The sequence below is a fragment of the Ranitomeya variabilis genome, chromosome 7 (assembly GCF_051348905.1).
Source record: "Ranitomeya variabilis isolate aRanVar5 chromosome 7, aRanVar5.hap1, whole genome shotgun sequence".
In the NCBI taxonomy this organism is placed as follows: domain Eukaryota; kingdom Metazoa; phylum Chordata; class Amphibia; order Anura; family Dendrobatidae; genus Ranitomeya; species Ranitomeya variabilis.
In genome coordinates, this window is record NC_135238.1 from 76,242,472 (window position 1) to 76,256,905 (window position 14,434).

The 14,434-nt window shown below is 42.9% G+C and overlaps 1 protein-coding gene across 1 annotated transcript in view; it reads left to right on the plus strand.

Annotated features, from left to right (window-relative positions):
• LOC143786080 (ectonucleotide pyrophosphatase/phosphodiesterase family member 7-like) overlaps positions 1–14,434 on the plus strand; it is a 63,306-nt gene that overhangs the window by 39,129 nt on the left and 9,743 nt on the right. The gene's annotated exons all lie outside the window — the stretch shown is intronic.

Below are 14,434 nucleotides of genomic sequence, written 5' to 3' on the forward strand. Positions count from 1 at the left end.
AGGTAAATCTTATAAATATAAAAATGGTAGCAAAAATAATCATTGAAAAAGTGTTAAAATCTGGAGGAACCGCTATTCGGAACAATGCAGATAATTTTTCCCTTATTATTATAGTCACTCTAATGGCACCACAAATCAACATCACTTTGACTGCAAAAGGGATGATAAAATTGTATCTTACTCATAGTTGCATAATTTTGCAATTAGTCTAAAGGAAGTACAAATGCGTCCATTATACATTAACAATTCATGAACTAGCAGAAAAAACTCAGTCTACAGTAAGCAGATGGTGGAATCAATAAAATGCCACAGAACAGACAAAGACTGCTTATTGTCAGCAGAAGACAAGTTGTTCAAGAAAAGAAACTTATTCTATTAGACATGAAATGTACGGTTCCACTCCAGCAGTCAGCACAACTCTACTGATACTCTAGACAGCAAATTAGCTCACTAAAGACTTCCATTACAATTCATCGCTATTTGCTAAATGTTGCAATTATTTTGTGTATCATATAATAACGTTTTATAATTTGTTCTGTCCAAATTTTAAACCAATTGCATTCTGAATGAATAGAGTCATAGATCAATGGTAAGTTACTGTAAAACTACAAGAACATATATTAACCCCAAAAAGTGAGAGCAGACTTAAGAAAGCAGAATCATATACTAACATTCTGTACAAATTTAGGAAACCGACTTTGATTCTGGAAATCATACAATATCATTTCTATACACAACTTAATTCTTTAATTGCATAGAAGGGAGCGATTGGTTTCTGGGTTTGGAAACATTTGGGTTGCTTGTTATACAGCATATCATAACTTTCTAGCTAGAGTGTCACAAATTTTCCCGGTCAGTCGAAGTTAAATCCAGGACTACATATTATAACTTATTTTCTTTTATTCTTATCATTAGATAGGACATTAGATAGATAATAACTGTTACAATATAACTGGTACTGTTACATACTTAGGCAGTAAACTGGTTCATGCAGCTTTATATGAACACCCGAGCCTTACACTATGGCTGGTCCGAATAACTAAAGCAATTGTTACCATCCACCTCTCGTGTCTCCCCTTTTCCTCATAGTTTGTAAGCTTGCGAGCAGGGCCCTCAGTCCTCCTGGTATCTGTTTTGAACTGTGATTTATGTTATGCTGTAATGTCTATTGTCTGTACAAATCCCCTCTATAAGTTGTAAAGCGCTGCGGAATATGTTGGCGCTATATAAATGAAAATTATTATTATTATTATTATTATTATAATAAAGAGGTTGTTCAAGGGATGTAAATTGTTTATGAAATGCCTCTAGCTGGTTAAAAAAAAATTATGAAGGGATCAATACTCATCCTCACAGTCCTTTCCAAGGTCGCGTGCAGGTGCTCATCTGGTCACTTCAAGTTTTTGCTTCCTAGTCCTATCCTCGAGGCTATGGAAATAGCCAGAAATGCCAATTATTGCCTATACCTGTGGCATTCTTCAGCCAGTTTTTGGCTGAGCTCGCATCCATGGCTGTTTCCATTGTGATGAAAACAGGATGGGGAATATAAATTGGCAAGGACTTTGCCAGTGCTAAGACAGGACCTATTGATCTTCAAGGTCTAGTATTGATTTTTCTACGGACAAATCCATTAAGGGTATGTGCACATGTTGCAGATTTGCCTGCAGAATTTTCTGCACCTCTTGACAAAAAACGCAGGTAAAAGTCTGCGGTTTTTTTATGCCTTTTTGATGCATTTTTATGCGGTTTTGATGAGGATTTGTGATGTAATTTCTTTGTCCAACCTCTTATTTTACATACTCCATGGAAGAATAGTGTTTACACACAGACAGACAGATAGATAGATAGATATAGATAGACAGACAGATAGAACGATATAGATAGATAGATAGATAGAAAAATGGTACATAAATAGTGCACAAAATCTGCACGCGATATCTTTAATTAAAAAGAAAATGGCGCCAGCTCCCGTGCAATTTTCTGTGCCAGAGAGGGAAAGCCAACGTCCGGGGGCCAATATTTCTAGCCTGGGAAGGGGTTAATACCCATGGAGCTTCCCAGGCTATGAATGTCAGCCCGCAGGTGTATATTTAGCCCAAAAATGACATGGGGTCCCTCTATAATTTATAGCCAGAAAGGCTACGCAGACAGCTGCAGACTGATATTCATAGCCTAGAAAGAAGCCATGGATATTGGCCCCCCAGCTAAAAATACCTGCACCCAGCCACCCCAGAAATGGCACCTGTCTTCCCACTGTCCTGTAGCGGTGGCATATGGGGTAATAAGGGGTTAATGTCACCTTTAATTGTAAGGTGGCATTAAGCCTGGTTAATAATAGAGAGGCATCAATAAGACACCTATCCATTATTAATTCCATAGTTATAAATGTGTTAAAAACAAGACACAGCCAGAAAAAAGTAGTTTAATTAAATAAAACAGTACACATTTTTTCATAATTTTTATTCCAATCAAAGCCATCGATCACCTGCAAAAAAATTTAAAAAACAAACACAAATACTCCCTGTTCCAATGTAGTCCCTCTTTAATAACCAGTGTCCCACGACGATCTCCCCTATAGAGTGGTCACATCAGCAGATGTCACCGCTCTATAGGGCCTCTGATGACACACTGACTGGAGACAACCCTCCCGCAGTGTATCATCAGAGTTCACTTTACTGCACTACAGCCGTGAGAAAATTCTCACGCTGTAGTGCTGCAAGTGACAGGTGAACTCAGGTGACCTATCAGCGGCGGAGTGATACAGTTGTATCATGGAGCCTGTTATGACCCCAGTGGACAGGGTCTCAGAGGAATGTGTAAGTCTGCAAGATACAAAAATCCAGCTCATAGGGCTGTGGTAACTGGGTTGACCAAATAGCTACTCCTAACGCCAACACTAGAAGTAGCCGGGGATCATGCCTACGGTGATCGCTAGATGACTCGCGCCAGCCGGAGAATCTAACTACCCCTAGGAGAAGAAAACAAAGACCTCTCTTGCCTCCAGAGAAAGGGACCCCAAAGCAAGATACAAGCCCCCCACAAATAATAACGGTGAGGTAAGAGGAAATGACAAACACAGAAATGAACCAGGTTCAGCAAAGAGAGGCCAGCTTACTAATAGCAGAATATAGCAAGATAACTTATCTGGTCAACAAAAACCCTATAAAAATCCACGCTGGAGATTCAAGAACCCCCGAACCGTCTAACGGTCCGGGGGGAAAACACCAGCCCCCTAGAGCTTCCAGCAAAGGTCAGGATACAGATAGGAACAAGCTGGACAAAAATTCCAAACAAAACAAAAGCAAAAAGCAAGGAAGCAGACTTAGCTTGAAAAACAGGAACCAGGATCAGAGGACAAGAGCACAACAGATTAGCTCTGATTTCAACGATGCCAGGCATTGAACTGAAGGTCCAGGGAACTTATATAGCAACGCCCCTGAACTAACGGCCCAGGTGAGGATATAGGAAAAGACAGACGCTCCAGAGTCAAATCACTAATGACCACTAGAGGGAGCAAAAAGCAAAATCACAACAGTACCCCCCCCTTAGTGAGGGGTCACCGAACCCTCACCACGACCACCAGGGCGATCAGGATGAGCGGCGTGAAAGGCACGAACTAAATCGGCCGCATGAACATCAGAGGCGACCACCCAGGAATTATCTTCCTGACCATAGCCCTTCCACTTGACCAGGTACTGAAGCCTCCGCCTGGAGAGACGAGAATCCAAGATCTTCTCCACCACGTACTCCAACTTGCCCTCAACCAACACCGGAGCAGGAGGCTCAGCAGAAGGAACCACAGGCACAACGTACCGCCGCAACAAGGACCTATGAAACACGTTGTGGATCGCAAACGACACAGGAAGATCCAGGCGAAAGGATACAGGATTAAGAATTTCCAATATCTTGTAAGGACCAATAAAACGAGGTTTAAATTTGGGAGAGGAAACCTTCATAGGAACAAAGCGGGAAGAAAGCCACACCAAATCCCCAACACGTAGTCGGGGACCCACACCGCGGCGGCGGTTGGCAAAGCGCTGAGCCCTCTCCTGTGACAACTTCAAGTTGTCCACCACAAGATTCCAGATCCGCTGCAACCTATCCACCACAGAATCCACCCCAGGGCAGTCAGAAGGTTCCACATGACCCGAAGAAAAACGAGGGTGGAAACCAGAGTTGCAGAAAAACGGCGAAACCAAGGTGGCGGAACTAGCCCGATTATTAAGGGCAAACTCAGCTAACGGCAAGAAGGTCACCCAATCGTCCTGATCAGCAGAGACAAAACACCTCAAATAAGCCTCCAAAGTCTGATTAGTTCGCTCCGTCTGTCCATTAGTCTGAGGATGGAAAGCAGACGAAAACGACAAGTCAATGCCCATCCTACTACAAAAGGATCGCCAGAATCTGGAAACGAACTGGGATCCTCTGTCTGACACAATATTCTCAGGGATGCCGTGCAAACGAACCACGTTCTGGAAAAACACAGGAACCAGATCGGAAGAGGAAGGCAGTTTAGGCAAAGGAACCAAATGGACCATCTTGGAGAAGCGATCACATATCACCCAGATAACAGACATGCCCTGAGACACCGGAAGATCAGAAATGAAATCCATGGAGATATGTGTCCAAGGTCTCTTAGGGACAGGCAAGGGCAAGAGCAACCCGCTGGCACGAGAACAGCAAGGCTTAGCTCGAGCACAAGTCCCACAGGACTGTACAAATGACCGCACATCCCTAGACAAGGAAGGCCACCAAAAGGATCTGGCCACCAGATCTCTGGTGCCAAAAATTCCTGGGTGACCTGCCAACACCGAGGAATGAACCTCGGAAATGACTCTGCTGGTCCACTTATCAGGCACAAACAGTCTGTCAGGTGGACAAGAATCAGGCCTATCAGCCTGAAATCTCTGCAACACACGTCGCAGATCTGGAGAAATAGCTGACAAGATAATACCATCCTTAAGAATACCAACAGCTTCAGCGACTCCAGGAGCATCAGGCACAAAGCTCCTGGAAAGAGCATCGGCCTTCACATTCTTTGAACCTGGTAAATACGAGACAACAAAGTCAAAACGGGAGAAAAACAATGACCAGCGGGCCTGTCTAGGATTCAGGCGTTTAGCAGACTCGAGATACATCAGATTTTTGTGATCAGTCAAGACCACCACACGATGCTTAGCGCCCTCGAGCCAATGACGCCACTCCTCAAATGCCCATTTCATGGCCAACAACTCCCGATTGCCCACATCATAATTTCGCTCCGCAGGCGAAAACTTCCTAGAGAAAAAGGCGCAAGGTCTCATAACAGAGCAACCAGGGCCTCTCTGCGACAAAACGGCCCCTGCTCCAATCTCTGAAGCATCCACCTCAACTTGAAAGGGAAGCGAGACATCAGGCTGGCACAAAACAGGCGCCGAAGTAAACCGACGTTTCAACTCCTGGAAAGCCTCCACGGCAGCAGGAGCCCAATTAACCACATCGGAGCCCTTCTTGGTCATATCCGTCAAAGGTTTCACAATGCTAGAAAAGTTAGCGATAAAACGACGGTAGAAGTTAGCGAAACCCAAGAACTTCTGAAGACTCTTAACTGACGAGGGCTGAGTCCAATCAAGAATAGCTCGGACCTTGACTGGGTCCATCTCCACAGCAGAAGGGGAAAAAATGAACCCCAAAAAGGGAACCTTCTGTACACCAAAAAGACACTTTGAGCCCTTGACAAACAAAGAATTTTCACGCAAAATTTTAAAGACCATCCTGACCTGCTCCACATGCGAGTCCCAATTATCAGAAAAAACCAGAATATCATCCAGATAAACGATCAGAAATTTATCCAGATAGTTCCGGAAAATGTCATGCATAAAGGACTGAAAAACTGAAGGGGCATTAGAGAGCCCAAAAGGCATCACCAAGTACTCAAAATGACCTTCGGGCGTATTGAATGCGGTTTTCCATTCATCCCCTTGCTTAATGCGCACAAGGTTGTACGCACCACGAAGGTCTATCTTGGTAAACCACTTGGCACCTTTAATCCGGGCAAACAAGTCAGACAATAGCGGCAAAGGATACTGAAATTTGACAGTGATCTTATTTAAAAGCCGATAGTCAATACAAGGCCTCAAAGATCCGTCCTTTTTAGCCACAAAAAAGAATCCCGCACCAAGAGGGGAAGAAGACGGACGGATGTGTCCTTTCTCCAGAGACTCCTTGATATATGAACGCATAGCGGTATGTTCAGGTATCGACAGATTAAACAGTCTTCCCTTAGGAAATTTACTGCCTGGAATCAAATCTATAGCACAGTCACATTCCCTATGAGGAGGCAATGCACTGGACCTGGACTCGCTAAAGACATCCTGATAATCAGACAAGTACTCCGGAACTTCCGAAGGCGTAGAAGAAGCAATAGACACAGGCAGGGAATCCTCATGAATACCACGACAGCCCCAACTAGACACTGACATAGCCTTCCAGTCAAGGACTGGATTATGGGTCTGTAACCATGGCAGCCCCAAAACAACCAAATCATGCATTTTATGTAGAACGAGAAAACGTATCACCTCGCGGTGTTCAGGAGTCATGCACATGGTAACCTGTGTCCAATACTGCGGCTTATTTTCTGCCAATGGCGTAGCATCAATACCCCTAAGAGGGATAGGATTTTCTAATGGTTCAAGAATAAAACCACAGCGCTTAGCAAATGAGAGATCCATAAGACTCAGGGCAGCACCTGAATCTACAAACGCCATGACAGGATAAGATGACAGTGAGCAAATCAAAGTTACAGACAGAATAAACTTAGGATGCAAATTACCAACGGTGACAGGACTAACAACCTTAGATATACGTTTAGAGCATGCTGAGATAACATGTGTAGAATCACCACAGTAGTAGCACAAGCCATTCCGGCGTCTATGAATTTTCCTCTCATTTCTAGTCAGGATTCTATCACATTGCATCAAATCAGGTGTCCGTTCAGACAACACCATGAGGGAATTTGCGGTTTTTCTATCACATTGCATCACATCAGGTGTCTGTTCAGACAACAACATGAGGGAATTTGCAGTTTTGCGCTCCCGCAACCGCCGGTCAATTTGAATAGCCAGGGACATGGTATCACTCAGACCTGTGGGAATGGGAAAACCCACCATAACATTCTTAATGGCCTCAGAAAGGCCATTTCTAAAATTAGCGGCCAGTGCACACTCGTTCCAATGTGTCAGCACGGACCATTTCCGAAATTTTTGGCAATACACCTCAGCCTCGTCCTGGCCCTGAGACATAGCCAGCAAGGCTTTCTCTGCCTGAATCTCAAGATTGGGTTCCTCATAAAGTAAACCCGAGCGCCAGAAAAAACGCATCAATATCAGCCAATGCCAGATCTCCTGGCGCCAACGAAAAAGCCCAATCCTGAGGGTCACCCCGTAAAATGAAATAACAATTTTTACTTGTTGAGCAGAGTCTCCAGACGAACAAGGTTTCAGGGACAAAAATAATTTACAATTATTCCTGAAATTCCTAAACTTAAATCGGTCTCCTGAAAACAGTTCAGGAATCGGAATCTTGGGTTCAGACCTAGGATTTCTGGTAACATAATCTTGTATACCCTGCACACGAGCGGCAAGCTGGTCCACACTTGTAATCAAGGTCTGGACATTCATGTCTGCAGCAAGCTTAAGCCACTCTGAGGTAAAGGGGAAAAGAAAAAAAAAAAAATGAGAGAGGGAAAAAAAAACTCAAAATTTTCTTTCTTATAATCCCACTTCTGCAATGCATTAAACATTTAATACTGGCCTGGCATACTGTTATGACCCCAGTGGACAGGGTCTCAGAGGAACGTGTAAGTCTGCAAGATACAAAAATCCAGCTCATAGGGCTGTGGTAACTGGGTTGACCAAATAGCTACTCCTAACGCCAACACTAGAAGTAGCCGGGGATCATGCCTACGGTGATCGCTAGATGACTCGCGCCAGCCGGAGAATCTAACTACCCCTAGGAGAAGAAAACAAAGACCTCTCTTGCCTCCAGAGAAAGGGACCCCAAAGCAAGATACAAGCCCCCCACAAATAATAACGGTGAGGTAAGAGGAAATGACAAACACAGAAATGAACCAGGTTCAGCAAAGAGAGGCCAGCTTACTAATAGCAGAATATAGCAAGATAACTTATCTGGTCAACAAAAACCCTATAAAAATCCACGCTGGAGATTCAAGAACCCCCGAACCGTCTAACGGTCCGGGGGGAGAACACCAGCCCCCTAGAGCTTCCAGCAAAGGTCAGGATACAGATAGGAACAAGCTGGACAAAAATACCAAACAAAACAAAAGCAAAAAGCAAGGAAGCAGACTTAGCTTGAAAAACAGGAACCAGGATCAGAGGACAAGAGCACAACAGATTAGCTCTGATTTCAACGATGCCAGGCATTGAACTGAAGGTCCAGGGAACTTATATAGCAACGCCCCTGAACTAACGGCCCAGGTGAGGATATAGGAAAAGACAGACGCTCCAGAGTCAAATCACTAATGACCACTAGAGGGAGCAAAAAGCAAAATCACAACAGGAGCCCCTGGAGAGCGGTCACATCTGCTGATGTGACAGCTCTCCTCGGGAGATCGTTGTGGTACAATCGTTATTAATTGGTTTACGTCGGACACAGGGAGTATATTGTTTGTTTATTATTTTAATTTTATTTGCAGATGATCGATGGCTTCAGGGATTAGATGTATATGGTAACTATGTACTATATGTGTACTGTATGTGTTTTTTTTGTTTTTTTAACATTCAACACATTAGCTGGATGATGGGACTACTTTCCTATAGTAGGCTAATGGTGTCACTGCAGCAGGCATAGCCGGATGGAATTAGTAGTCCCATCGGACGATGCCTGCCTACACACAAACCCGCACGCACACACACACAGCCCTGCACACACCCACACACAGACACAGATTTACGCAGACACCGGCACACACATACACACACACACATACACACAGATCCCCGCACACAGACACGCACATAGTCTCCACCCACACCCCGCCCACACACTTCCCTCCTCCCGATCTGCTTTGTTTCTCACAGGCACATCCACAGCAAATCCGCAGATCTTTTTTACATCTGCGGTTTTGCTGCGGATTGGCCTGACTCAATGGAAGTCAATGGGTGCAGAAAGGCTGTAGATCCGCAAAAAGAATTGACATTCTGGAGAAAAAAATGCTGCATTTCCACAGCATGTGCATAACAAATCTCCATTTCCCATAGTTTAACATTGTCTGTGCACTACACTGCGAAGTTGATATGAATCTGTGCGGCCACAAAAACGCTGCGGATCCGCATCTAAATCTGCAACGTGGGCACATAGCCTAAAGATTTTCAAGATTTATAATAACTTTAAAGCACCGCTCTAGCATTTTTTTCTAATTTTAGCACTGGAGTAGTGTTACTAATTTAAATTCCCTGCACTTAGTCTTCTACTTACCAGCCACCGTTTCATCTGTTAGTGGCGTCACTCTAGTCGTATTCTGTAAGTTGTAACCGGCCAGATCACTCCAGTGTTTACTCGGCAATCTGAATATATCATTTCTCAATGTAAGTCTATGAGCCAGAACTAGGTTTAGTCTAGGTTGAGTCTAAAAACCCCGGGTTTTTCATTATTCAAACAACAAACCTGCTGCTGATCCCAAAAAAGGGATGATTTTAAATTGGTTAAAATGGAGGATATTGGGTGGCCAGCAATACTTCACTAGATCCCTGCTCTATTTTCTGACATGGCAGAGACTGTAATGGGCATGAAATTGCATCTAGTAATTGAAGTAAAATGTATAGGCACTCATATTGCCAGTCAGCATCTGTTGGAAAAAATACACAGGTTTCTGTATATATCTCAACTGTAGTGCTCTGTGTCAGTAAGAAAGATTCAATACAGTCAATTCACCAAGAATTTTGCTATAAAGTGCATACGAGATATATTTACAGGATATAGTTGTGAAAATCAATGAACATTTCACATCCTCATACACTTAAAGACTCAAGTGTCAATTGCAATTTTGAATAGTACCACTGAGTTTACCATTCAATGTACTGAAAAACAAGAAAAAGAAATTCAAGCTCAGTAAAATTACAAAAAAATGAAATTTTTTTTTGGATTTTGTTTTTACAGGCTCTTTACTTTGCATGGTAAAAATGACTTGTCAACATAATTTTACAAGTCAATGCAATTGTGGCAATATAAAACTTGTATACGGTAGTTTAAGTGGTGAAAAAATTTTACTTCTCTTGTCAGCTTCTGAGACCAGTCACATTTTAATTTTTTGCTTAATCGAGCTGTTTAAATTCTTGTATTTTGTGCCCTGAGCTGATGCTTTTATTGATATCATTTGGGTGTAAAGATCAAGTTTTGAACATTGTTTGAGGAATTGTGGCAACTGTAGTAGAGCAGTTCTGGTGTTTAACCAAAAGGGTTAATTTATATTATACTTTGATAGATTGGACTATTACAATTGCGAGATATCAAAAATTATTTGTAATTTTTATTGTATTTTATTTTTAATGGGAGAAAAAGTGGTTATTACAATTTTTATATTTTCTTAGAACTTTTCACATGTTTATTACTTTATATTTTAGTTCCTTTAGAGGACTAAACCTGCAATTTATCAATTGTTTAAGCTACAATCTATCTAAACCATCCTAGCAATCTACTGGCACACCGCAATCGAGTCATTAGGTGCTGATGGATATGTAGACCGGTTCACCCCCTGGTTAAAGCTCTTTAAATACAACTGGAAGAGTTTCACAATATTATTTATGTGGCTTAAGTAGAGACGGAGCTCAGCTCCGCTCACTTCTGTTGGGGGCACACTGTGGCTGTGTAACACGGATATCATCTGCCAGGAAATATGCATGCTCACACACACTGAGGTCTGGTCCAATGGGTGTCTTGATCTTGATCAGGTGCATCGTCTCTTCTTACGATCGCCATCCTCCTTCCTTACTTCATGCGGATGATGCATCCTACATCATCCAAACAGAGCAAAGTACAGTAGTGCACATGCACCGGTTTTACCAGGAACATCGTCGATCTTTGGCCTTTCCCCATAAATGTGTACTACAGATGTTTGCTCAGGGCAGAGAGCAGTATGACTACGCAGGAGCACAGTGGGGCGCACTGTGTGGATAGTGTAGGACACGTCATTCACATGAAGCAGGGAAGGAGGCTGGTGATCACAAGAAGAAAGGAGGCGCCAGACCAAAACCAGAGATGCCCGTCAGACTGGACAGCACCATTTTTTTTTATAATAAAGCTCTTTTTTGTGCCTTGGAGAGGGGATTGAGTACATGCATACAACATACTACACTATAATGCTGTAACAGATGGCTTACAAGTGCTGGCCGTACCTTATATGGGGAAATCTTGGTGACAGGTTCCCTTTAAGATTGCAAATTGGAGATACATACATGCCACACAAATAACACAACAGCGCCATAGTTGCATTAGCATTTTTGGTTGGTTCAAAATATTTTCTAGGGTTGTATAAGTTTGGTTACATTTTTTATACACATTATACTTATGTCCAAAATGCATGGTAAACGAAAAAGTGTCACTGACAATGGATTTGATGCTGTAAGAGAAAACAAAAACATAAAAGAGCTAAAAAAAGATATTGGAGCCACTAGATTTAGCAGTAACACTTCCGACACTGCTGTCACTAGCCAGGATGGCAGAAGTGGAGGTACCAAACACAGGTCACAAATAGCCTCCTTATCATCTGGGAAGCATATTAGTGAGGAAGAAGTGGAGCGTGTAATAGAATATATGGCACATCATTCAACTCATTAACGGCTGGAAGATGTTACCTCTGACAGCGACACAGTCAGTTTATGTCATTATTCTGTACAGTCAACCTTATCTGACAGCAAAACACCACATGTACATAACAGACTTTCAATTTGGGCAATTATAATTCTATTTATTCAGCCTCTTAGACCACTAGTCCACAGCACTCCAGCGCTAAGGAAGATATTTCAGAAGAGCAACGGAATCCTATTCATTTACTGGATGACAATGACAGTCATCCTTTGTCCTGAGATGGCATGGGGCTGGATGAGATGGAGTGCATAATTCAAATGCCTCACTGTGTTGCTGGCTCTGCCAGCCATGGTGATAGGGGCACTGGCAGTGGTATTGGCACTCTGAATCCACTGCTACTGCCAGTGCCATTTTAGACTCCAGAGCAAATCTACAGGGGCAAATCAGATGTTGGTGCAAGAAACTCAACACATTTCACTCACTGAGAAAACTGTCAGCCAAATTATTGCTAATGCTGCTGATTTTAATAATACTGTTGAATGGTGTCATGTAGGTGGAGTTGGCATTACAGAGCAGAGCCAATGTCCAGCTAAAAAGATCTTCTGGGGGAAGACTCCTTCTTCTGTGATAAGCTGAAGAGCAGGTGTAGTCATGCCTGATGTTAGTATAGGAAGCTAAATAGTGCCTGACTGCTCTAGTGTTAGCAATATGCGGACACCTCAGGAGTCGGAATTATTTTCCACGTTCTATGAGGACCAATATATTCCAGTATATAGTGTTATGATCCTAGTGGCTTAGGATCACAAATCTAACCAGCTAAGTAGAAAATAATAGGACGAGCTCTGGGGATGTGGTAACTGGACTAACCGCAAACCTGATCCTAACCGCATACACTATAGGCAGCCGTGGAACGTTTCCTGAAATCCTAGACGTCTCTTCACGGCCTGAGAAACTGACTACCCCTAAAGAGAAAGTAAAGACCTCACTTGCCTCAGAGAAATCCCCCAGAGATATAGAAGCCCCCCACAAATAATAACGGTGAGTTAAGAGGAAAAGACAAACGCAGAGATGAAACAGGTTAAGCAAATGAGGCCCGCTAACGCTAGATAGCAGAAAATAGCAAGGGATCTGTGCGGTCAGTAAAAAACCCTATGCAAAAATATCCACGCAGAGAATGCGAGAACCCCCACACCAACTAACGATGTGGGGGGAGCAACTCAGCACCCCAGAGCACCAGCAAGCAGGGAAATCACATATTAGCAAGCTGGACAAAAACTCATCATATACTAGGAAACATCTTGAACACAGATGAGCAAAAATAAGCAAACAGAACTTAGCTTCTCTTGGAGAGACTGATAACGGATGTAGACAGGAGCAATCAGAATAGCACTGAATACAACGGCAACAGGCAAGGAATGAAGGACCAGGTGGATTAAATAGGAAACCTAACTAGCAGATGACGAGACAGCTGATCCTGCCAGAAACCTGCAAAATAACAAAAAGAGCCACCAGGAGGAGCCCAAAGAGAGAACTCACACAGTACCACTCATGACCACAGGAGGGAGCCCGGAAACAGAGTTCACAACAATATAGGCTCAATTTTTTGAGGTAAAAAAGGATACACCTTGGCAGAAATGGACTAGGAACTACATTTCTCGGTCAGCACATGGAACGACATGTGGGGAAAGTAAACTAGCCAGCCAGATGAGCAAGGCTCAAGCTATCCTCCTACTGTACTTCTAGTCATGAACATGTTTCTGATAGCTAATCCTCATACAAAACCTTTTGAGTACCGTAAATGGTAATGTACAACTTAAAGCAGACTCATTGTTTACTGATGATAGCTCCACACCAGGCAATACTCATAGACTTCTTCCACATCCTTCTCAATGAACGTCTCCTAACCCCCACCATAACTGGATAACTCCTAATCAACTATAATCAAGCAGCCTTGTAAGTGACAATGGAAAAAGCATCATGGCTGCCATGCAACTAAGCAAAGTAACACTTGCTCACTGCATGGGGCATGCCCTCAGGTTAATTGCACATTTAAAAAAATAAAATGGACTCACTGGAACAAGAGAAGTGTGTGGGTACTTCGGCCATTCTTATGCAGTGAAGAACAGCCACCAGATTTACAGCGTTTCTTACTGAGCCGCTGGTTGATTTGCAGCGTGATGGAATTCATGACTGAATATGTTGCATCTGGCAAATAAAGGAAACGTTTTTTAAGACTTCACCTGGATTGGATGCTGTCCTTCATTGTGGATTTGAATATGTTGCACCATCTGTATGAGGTAGTGACTGTGTGGTGACAGGTAATATTATGTAACAGAGAAACTTCAGCTTGTGTTACCTTGATGTCCACCATTGGTAAGTGATGAAGGCCATGTGTCACTTACTGAAAAAAGGTCCAATATTTGCTACAAGAAACAACTGCGCCTTTAGCAGACAAAGATGCAACAAGACATAGAGCAAATTCTAAAATTTTCTCAAGGCCATTGGTCTTTTCGGTTTGTTTTCCTGAAAGTGAAAAAACACTGTAAGCATGCTAATTTATTTCAATGATCAGCTGAATGGTTAGCATTCTGGACTTGCAGCATTGGAGTTCTGGGTTCACATCTGACCAAGG